Here is a 9,746-nt window from a genome sequence, read left to right on the forward strand (position 1 = left end):
CTGTGAAATGTGTGTAGGGCTCAGATGATTAAAAGCTTTATAACCATGTGGAAAAAAACCACGAAAATGCCATTTCTTCTCCATTTTCAGTTACAGAAATATTCAAAGGGACATGCAGGGATTCAAAATTTCAAAATCTTGCAGAAATGTTCAACATTATACTTAATATAAATCGAAACTGAAATACTAGACACTTTAAAAAGAATTTTGGTGCACTATTTTTTTTATTACGAATAATTGTGTGCAACTTTCTTCATAACTTTCTTTCATTAAGTGTACGCATTTGTTCTAGAAATAGGCGCGTTCCCTGTTTTAGAGTGAACACTGTTTTCATGGTGCACTAACCTGTGCTTTGAAAAACTTGAGGTGCAAATAATACACAACGGCCATAACTTCTCTTTATGGGGCGGGGATATAGCTCAGTTGGTAGCGCGCTTGATTTGTATTCAGTTGGCCGCTGTCAGCGTGAGTTCGATCCCAGGTTCGGCGGAAATTTATTTCACAGAGTCAACTTTGTGTGCAGACTCTCTTCGGTGTCCGAACCTCCCCCCGTGTACACTACATTGGGTGTGCACGTTAAAGATCCCACGATTGACAAAAGGGTCTTTCCTGGCAAAATTGCTTAGGCACAGTTAATAATTGTCTACCTATACCCGTGTGACTTGGAATAATAGGCCGTGAAAGGTAAATATGCGCCGAAATGGCTGCAATCTACTGGCCGTATAAAATTTCATCTCACACGGCATCACTGCAGAGCGCCTAGAACTGTACCCACGGAATATGCGCGATATAAGACTCATTGATTGATTGATTGATTTCAAGGAATTTCAACTTTAGATAGGGCCTACAGCGATTTAAAGTGCAGATTAAAAACAATCATTGTATGAAGAATTAAACAAATAGATGGTTTGATCTTACGATACAATTTTGACACACGCTATGAATATGATTGAAAATGACCACATAAAAACCAGTCAACTGGCACTTCATAATCATTTACGAATACAAAAACATAAAAAACAAGTCGCGTAAGGCGAAATTAATACATTTAGTCAAGCTGTGGAACTCACAGAATGAAACTGAACGTAGTCCGCCACTAGTGCAAAAGGCAGTCTTCTTCTTCTTCTTGGCGTTCGCAGAGGTTACACGATCAGTCCAGCACTGGTGATAAATGTTGTCGTTTTCTCCAACTCCTGTCGACTGCCGTATAGTTTGGTCTGCAAGGGAGTTGGTGACGGCCACATTTCTTTTCGTTCCTCATCTAGTACTAGGGACATCGCTGTGAGACGTGTTCCGCTGTTTGGTCTTCTTGACCGCAGGCACAGGTTGGTGATGGCGCCAGCTTGAACTTTCGGTTCATGTGAGCATTGAGCCTGTTGTGGCCAGTACGCAGCCTGATGAGGTTGACTTGCTGCTCTCTGGACATTGTGTGGTAGTCATCTCTGTTTGTCCTTGGCCTCATCAATGCCTTGATGATTGTCTTCTGCTCACTAAAGCTGACACTGTTTTCAGGTTGATCTTCCACGGCTCCTTCTTTCGCCAGCTCATCTGCCCTTTCATTTCCTGGTATCCCACAGTGTGCTGGTATCCCTTGGAGGACAACTCTTCTGGTTTGTCTGACCATCTGTAATGCTTTGGCCAGCTGTGGGAGTTTGTCGTTCTCTAGGGCCTGAAGGACTGAAAGGGCGTCCGAGAGGAAGACAACTTGGTAGCAAGGGTCTGCGAAGTCCTGAAGCCTGCATGAGAGCTTCTGCTTCTGCTTTATAGTTTGTGCAGTGTTTGCCAGTGGCAACGCTGGATGTAGTTGTATGTCCCCCAGGGAACTGGATCAGAATGCCAGCACCTCCATTGAGCACGGCGTTAGTTGCTGATCCATCGGTGTATACATGGATCCACGCCTCTTTTGGGTACTGTTCGTCGATCAGGGCTAAGGTGAGTGCCTGTCGAGCTGTGTCATTCTGATCTTCTCCTGAGGTAACATGTGGAACACTGGTGCAGATCTGGATGCCTGGTTTCTCTGTTGCCTTGGGGGTTTCCTCTTCTTCTTGAGTCAGAGGTAGAGTGTTCTGTGTGAGGACTTCCCTGTACTGTCGAGAAAGTCTCTTGCTCTCGTGTACAAAACTGCTCCGTTTGAGCCGGTTCTTGGTGAGGTTGCTCAGTCTGTGCTTCATGGGGTGGTCGGGTAGGCACTTGAGCTTCTCGGCCTGTACCATAGTCTTGGCTTCTCTTCTCTGACAGAGGGGTTGGATGGTGGTAAGCTTCTCCATTTCCTTGATGGGCGTGGATTTCATTGCACCAGTGATGAGTCGGAGGGCCTGGTTTTGCACACGGTCGAGGGTCTGCAGGTTTGTCTTGGCTGAGGTTGACCACGCTGTGGAGCCGTACTCGAGGTGGGGTCTGATTGTTCCCTGGTATACTGTCTTCAGTATCTTCTCGTTCGCTCCCCAGGTGGTACCTGCCAGCTTCCTGAGTATGGCTAGCTTGCGCCGGGCCTTCGTCTCTGCCTGTGCAATGTGTGGTTTCCAGGTCTGCCGTCTATCAAAGGTGACACCAAGGTACGTTGCTTCTTCATCCTCTCTCAGAGGAGTTCCACCAAGCCTAATGGTTCCGGCTTTCTGCTTTGGCGACAGTGTGAATAGGGTGGTGGAGGATTTCTCCTTGTTGATGGAGACGCACCAATCTTCTGCCCATGCGTTCAGCCTATCTGCCGCTTGCTCCATTCTCTAGGTGGCAGTACTTGCGTGCTCCTCCTTGCACCAGATCACAAGGTCGTCTGCGTAGAGAGCAGCTTTGATCCCCTTGGGCATCTCAGACACCAGATCGTCGATGAAGAGAAGGAAGAGTGTGGGGGAGAGGACTCCGCCCTGAGGAACGCCATGACGAAGGAGGAACTTCTTGCTTTTGGTCTGGTTGACGTTAACTCTTGCCCTGCGGTTATAGAGGTAGGAGCGAATCCACTGGTACATGTTGCTGGACACGCCTTTCCTCAGCAGTTTTACAAGGAGTCCATCTTTCCAGACCTTATCAAAGGCCTTCTGAAGATCTATCCAGGTGACGAAGACCAGCTTCTGTTCCTGAAAGGCATCTTCAACTTCTTGCGCCAGGTAAGTGACCTGATCTTCAGTGCTGCGGAACTGTCGGAATCCAGCTTGTTCAGGGGCGAGGAGGTTCCTGGATTCCAGGTACCACCTGAGGCGCTCGTTCACAATTCTCTCCAGGGTCTTCACAACACAGCTGGTGAGGCTGATTGGGCGATAGCTGGTGGCCTTCTTTGGATCCTTCCCTTTTTTTAAGATGGGGATCATGATCGCTTCTCGCCAGAGTTGTGGTAGCGATCCTTCTTGCCAGCTGCTGTTGAAGACCTCGAGTAGCTTGTTCTCTGCTGCACTACCAAGGTGGGTTAGCATCTCGTTGGTGATGCCGTCTGGGCCAGGGAACTTCTTCGCCTTTAACTTTTTCAGAGCTGAGTGCAGCTCGTGGAGTGTGAGTGGTTGACTCATGGCGTCCACTGTCGACTGTCTGGCAGGTCTCTCTCTTTTCTCTCTTCTTGCTTCTCTCTGTTTCTCGGGGCTAACATGGAGGTTGCTCTCAGCTGTCGGTCCTAAGGCACTGGTAGCCTCTCACTTTGAAGGACTTTTGGGGTGTCAGGTGCGTCTCCTGAATACAGCAGATGTTGATGTTCTTCTCATGCAGGATATGCTCCAACTCTGTCTTCTTGTTCAGGATACTTTCTGCGTTCCAGTGCATGAACTGAAAAGGTCGCTGCTGACTGGGTTTCTTCCTGGTTGTGGTGGTGCCAGTCACTCTCCTCCCGCGTCCCCTGGCGTGACAAGACGGACGGGAGGGACCTCCAGTAGTTGGGGCTGGGTCCCTTTGAGGCATGGGACCCGACGCTGCTCCACCCTGGGGGGTCCTCAATGGGCGAGCGCCATTTCCATCTGTGCTGGTTGATTGTGTCATCATTTGCGTAAGCGCGTGTACCCGTGGTTTGTTAGAATGCGCCGTGCGGCCCGGGTCCTCCGTCTTCAGCATTCGGGGTTTTCTGTCGGGGTTACCTCACCCTTAGCTCATGGCCCGTCTGTCCACCGCTCTCGTGGCAAAGGCAGTGAAAATTAACAATCTAGAAAAGCGCGGTAGCGGTTGCGCTGAGGAGGATAGCACGCTTTTCTATATCTCTATTCTTTTTAACTTTCTGAACGTGTTTTTAATCCAAACATATCATATCTATATGTTTTTTTAATCAGGAACGGACAAGGAATAAGATGACATTGTTTTTAAATCGATTTCAGACATTTTATTCTAATCATAATTTTTATATTTTTAATTTTCAGAGATTATTTTTAATCCGAATATAACATATTTATATGTTTTTGGAATCAGAAAATGATGAAGAATAAGATAAACGTAATTTTGAATCGTTTTATAAATTACAATGTTCAGATTTTTAATGACCAAAGTCATTATTTAGTTTTTAAGCCTCCATGCTGAAATGCAATACCAAAGTCCGGCCTTTGTTGAAAATTTCTTGGCCAAAATTTCAATCAATTTGATTGAAAAATGAGGGTGTGACAGTGCCGCCTCAACTTTTACAAAATGCCGGATATGACGTCATCAAAGACATTTATCGAAAAAATGAAAAACACGTCTGGGGATATCATACCCAGAAACTCTCATGAAAAATGTCATTAAGATCGGTCCAGTAGTTTACTCTGAATCGCTCTACACACACACAGACACACACAGACACACACACATACACCACGACCCTCGTCTCGATTCCCCCCTCTATGTTAAAACATTTAGTCAAAACTTGACTAAATGTAAAAACGAAGTTCATTGTGCGTCTCGGACCTGGGACAACTGGTGCTGAAGTGCAATGTTATATCCGTTACACCACGAAGGCTTCTTATTCATGTGAAGAATTTAAAGAAGATAAATCCTGCCAACATTCGGCGCAGGAGGAACGTGGAAAAAAAATTACACAATACCACGCAAAACCCGCGAGCTGAAGTGAACGGCACTGCACTTTATTTTACAAGGACGCATTAACACACACACACACACACACACACTCAATGAAATAGGGGAACAGATCAAGCGCTGTAAATAAATGAAGAAGTATACTCTTCCGTGCAAATTGCGGACTACTCGCTTGAAAAAAAAACCTTTTGTTGTTTCTTTCATTATCATTTCTTCTTAAATGTGCCGAAAGACACCCTGCGTGCAATGGTTCAACACTCATGGCTGGTCCAAATGGTATTCCCCTTTTAACACAGGCACCACTGTAAATACGAAAATACCGGCGTTTCAAATACTTTGCAGACGGCCGCAGTGGCCTAGTGGATAAGATATCGGCCTCCTAATCAGAAGGTCGATGTCAAATCCCGGCCGCGGCAACCGTGTCGGTTAAGGAAGTAGATTTTCCCGATCTCCCACTAATGTGCAGACTAGTGCCTTATCCCCCTTCGTGTGAACACGCAAGCACAAGACCAAGTGCGCACGGAAAAGACCATGTAATCCATGTCAGAGTTCGGTGGGTTGTAGAAACACGAAAATACCCAGCATGCTTCCCCAGAAAACGGCGTATGCCGCTGCCAAATGGCGGGGTAAAAACGGCCATACACGTAAAAGCCGTGGGAGTTTAAGCCCATGAACGAACAAACAAACAAACAAAATATTTTGCAATACATATATCCCAAACAAAACATGTTTCCGTACCCCTTCGTTTATTGAAACACAGCTTGGGCCCTTGTTGATTTTAACCAACCCAATTTTCTTGTGCAACAATCTAAACTGGCTTCGCGTGCGATTATTCACTGACATAGTTAATTCACTTACAAGCCGTAAATTCTCATTGCTTTTACTGTTGAGTTATGGTACACTATTAATCACAATGTCAAAGAGGTTTTATGAGAGACATTTTCAAAAAGTGTGTCTGTGCATAGTTTTGGTTTCGTAAACTCCGCGTTCTGCCCACAGCCCTCTTTTGATTGGATTATTCTCAACTCCCTAGCTGTTAAAGTTTTCAGTTATAAAACATGCCTTGGCATTATGTCAACTTTTTGCATTTTGATAACATCTGATGAAATATATTCATCTAGATCAGGCTTAGACTCAGAAAGACTTGTATTTCGGCAACAGCACGATGACTGATGAGCGACTCAATCACGTAACGAGATGTACGGTTCGTAAGTACAGTGTCACGAGATTTTGTCGAAGTAATTCGATGCTAACCCTGTAGACTTATGTTTTGCAACATTTAAAACACATTATTTTGTGTTTGTTTCCATGGTTTTGTGTACAATTAAACCTCCCTTTTAAGACACCCCACTCCACCCCCAATTTAAGGCCTCTCCCCTTTAAAGGCTTGCTTTTGTAGACTTTCTGTTCATACCTTCTGTAAACATAACCTCTTTTTAAGACTCCCTCCTTTTTAAGACCTGAACTTCTCAGATTTATGGAGGTCTTAAAAATGGGGTCCAGTGATTCATGTTGCTTCACGGTGGTTGGCCCGCGCAACGAATTCCGCAGGGATCAATACCAAATCAGTACCTGGCGAGCGTTGGTCAGTATTGCAATTGATCACCAATAATGCATTGGAATAAAAATGAATAAAGTAAAATAAAACAAAACAAAGCAGAGTAAAGAAACAATGAAATAACATTTAAAAACAAGAAGAGCAAACGCTCGATCGAGTCACTTTCGCAGTTCTGAATATTATATGAGGCATCAGATGGACAGGAAGAAATTGCTATTCACAACACAATGAGTCACGTTCACATAAAATTTGAGCCCGGTCACTTTTATAGTTTCCGAGAAAAGCCCAACGTTAAGTTGTGTGTTGCCGAACAGAAAAGGCTAGTTATCTCCCTTGTTTTTCTGATAACGTTCGTAAAAGGCTACAGATGTAAATACTTTGATGTAAAGAATAATCCTACAAAGTTTCAATCACATCCGATGAACTTTGTCAAAGATATAAAATGTCTAATTTTTCCTTTGACGCTGACCTGTGACCTTGAAAAAGGTCAAAGGTCAACGAAACCATCGTTAAAGTGTAGAGGTCATTGGAGGTCACGACTAAACAAAATATGAGCCCGATCGCTTTGATAGTTTCCGAGAAAAGATATAAAATGTCTAATTTTTCCTTTGACGCTGACCTGTGACCTTGAAAAAGGTCAAAGGTCAACGAAACCATCGTTAAAGTGTAGAGGTCATTGGAGGTCACGACTAAACAAAATATGAGCCCGATCGCTTTGATAGTTTCCGAGAAAAGTCCAACGTTAAGGTGGTGTCTACGGACGGCCGGCCGGACGGCCGGCCGGCCGGACGGCCGGCCGGACGGACAGACTAACACTGACCGATTACATAGAGTCACTTTTTCTCAAGTGACTCAAAAATACAGCGCTGACGGGGCTCGAACATACGACCTACTGAATGGAAACTGCTAACCTTTGCACTACAGAGACGTTAGAGGGTAATAAAATTAAATAAGAGATCCAAACAAGACGCGTAAGGCGAAAATACAACATTTAGTCAAGTAGCTGTCGAACTCACAGAATGAAACTGAACGCAATGCACCGCAGCAAGACCGTATAATCGTAGCATCGTCAGTCCACCGCTCATGGCAAAGGCAGTGAAATTGACAAGAAGAGCGGGGTAGTAGTTGCGCTGAGAAGGATAGCACGCTTTTCTGTACCTCTCTTCGTTTTAACTTTCTGAGCGTGTTTTTAATCCAAACATATCATATCTATATGATTTTGGAATCAGGAACCGACAAGGAATAAGATGAAAGTGTTTTTAAATTGATTTCGAAAATTTAATTTTGATCATAATTTTTATATTTTTAATTTTCAGAGCTTGTTTTTAATCCAAATATAACATATTTATATGTTTTTGGAATCAGAAAATGATGGAGAATAAGATGAACGTAAATTTGGATCGTTTGATAAAAACATTTTTTTTTTACAATTTTCAGATTTTTAATGACCAAAGTCATTAATTAATTTTTAAGCCACCAAGCTGAAATGCAATACCGAAGTCCGGGCTTCGTCGGAGATTACTTGACCAAAATTTCAACCAATTTGGTTGAAAAATGAGAGCGTGACAGTGCCGCCTCAACTTTCACGAAAAGCCGGATATGACGTCATCAAAGACATTTATCAAAAAAATTAAAAAAACGTCTGAGGATATCATACCCAGGAACTCTCATGTCAAATTTCATAAAGATCGGTCCAGTAGTTTAGTCTGAATCGCTCTACACACACACACAGACAGACAGACAGACAGACACACATACACCACGACCCTCGTCTCGATTCCCCCCTCTACGTTAAAACATTTAGTCAAAACTTGACTAAATGTAACAAGTCGCGTAAGACGAAAATACAACATTTAGTCAAGTAGCTGTCGAACTCACAGAATTAAACTGAACGCAATGCAACGCAGCAAGACCGATCATATCTATATGTTTTTGGAATCAGGAACCGACAAGGAATAAGATGAAAGTGTTTTTAAATTGATTTGGAAAATTTAATTTTGATAATAATTTTTATACATTTAATTTTCAGAGCTTGTTTTTAATCCGAATATAACATATTTATATGTTTTTGGAATCAGCAAATGATGGAGAATAAGATAAACGTAAATTTGGATCGTTTTATAAAACAAAATTTTGTTTACAATTTTCAGATTTTTAATGACCAAAGTCATTAATTAATTTTTAAGCCACCACGCTGAAATGCAATACTGAAGTCCGGGCTTTGTCGAACATTACCCGACCAAAATTTCAACCAGTTTGGTTGAAAAATGAGGGCGTGACAGTGCCGCCTCAACTTTCACAAAAAGCCGGATATGACGTCATCAAAGACATTTATCAAAAAAATGAAAAAAACGTCTGAGGATATCTTACCCAGGAACTCTCATGTCAAATTTCATAAAGATCGGTCCAGTCGTTTAGTTTAATTGTGAAAAAATTATTTTGTTTATAAAACGATCCAAATTTACGTTCATCTTATTTTCCATTATTTTCTCATTCCAAAAACATATAAATATGTTTTATTTGGATTAAAAACAAGCTCTGAAAATTAAAAATATAAAAATTATGATCAAAATTAAATTTTCGAAATCAATTTAAAAACACTTTCATCTTATTCCTTGTCGGTTCCTGATTCCAAAAACATATAGATATGATATGTTTGGATTGAAAACACGCTCAGATAGGTAAAACGAAGAGAGGTACAGAAAAGCGTGCTATCCTTCTCAGCGCAACTACTACCCCGCTCTTCTTGTCAATTTCACTGCCTTTGCCATGAGCGGTGGACTGACGATGCTACGAGTATACGGTCTTGCTGCGTTGCATTGCGTTCAGTTTCATTCTGTGAGTTCGACAGCTACTTGACTAAATGTTGTATTTTCGCCTTACGCGACTTGTTTCTTTCTAGAGTATTTTTTGCAGCAAGATAACGTAACAAAGCCGACACATGTTTGGTTGTCTTTATAAAACCTTCTCTTGAACATTATAATTATGGGGGGTAAAGACACTGGTGATTGGTATTGCTTCAAACCGGTGTCTTGTGCCGGCCTTTGCTTTGTCCCCAAGCTGTTTTGAAACTAAGTTTAAAAGTTAGGTCTAGCGCAAAAACACACCACGGTCCAAAAACATTTTGATAATCATCGATTCACGGCTATCGCCAGTTTACATCAATAGAATGAGACCCGAAGGGAAGTAAGTCATGTTTGACCTGAGT

The sequence above is a fragment of the Littorina saxatilis genome, linkage group LG12 (assembly GCF_037325665.1).
Source record: "Littorina saxatilis isolate snail1 linkage group LG12, US_GU_Lsax_2.0, whole genome shotgun sequence".
In the NCBI taxonomy this organism is placed as follows: Eukaryota; Metazoa; Mollusca; class Gastropoda; order Littorinimorpha; family Littorinidae; genus Littorina; species Littorina saxatilis.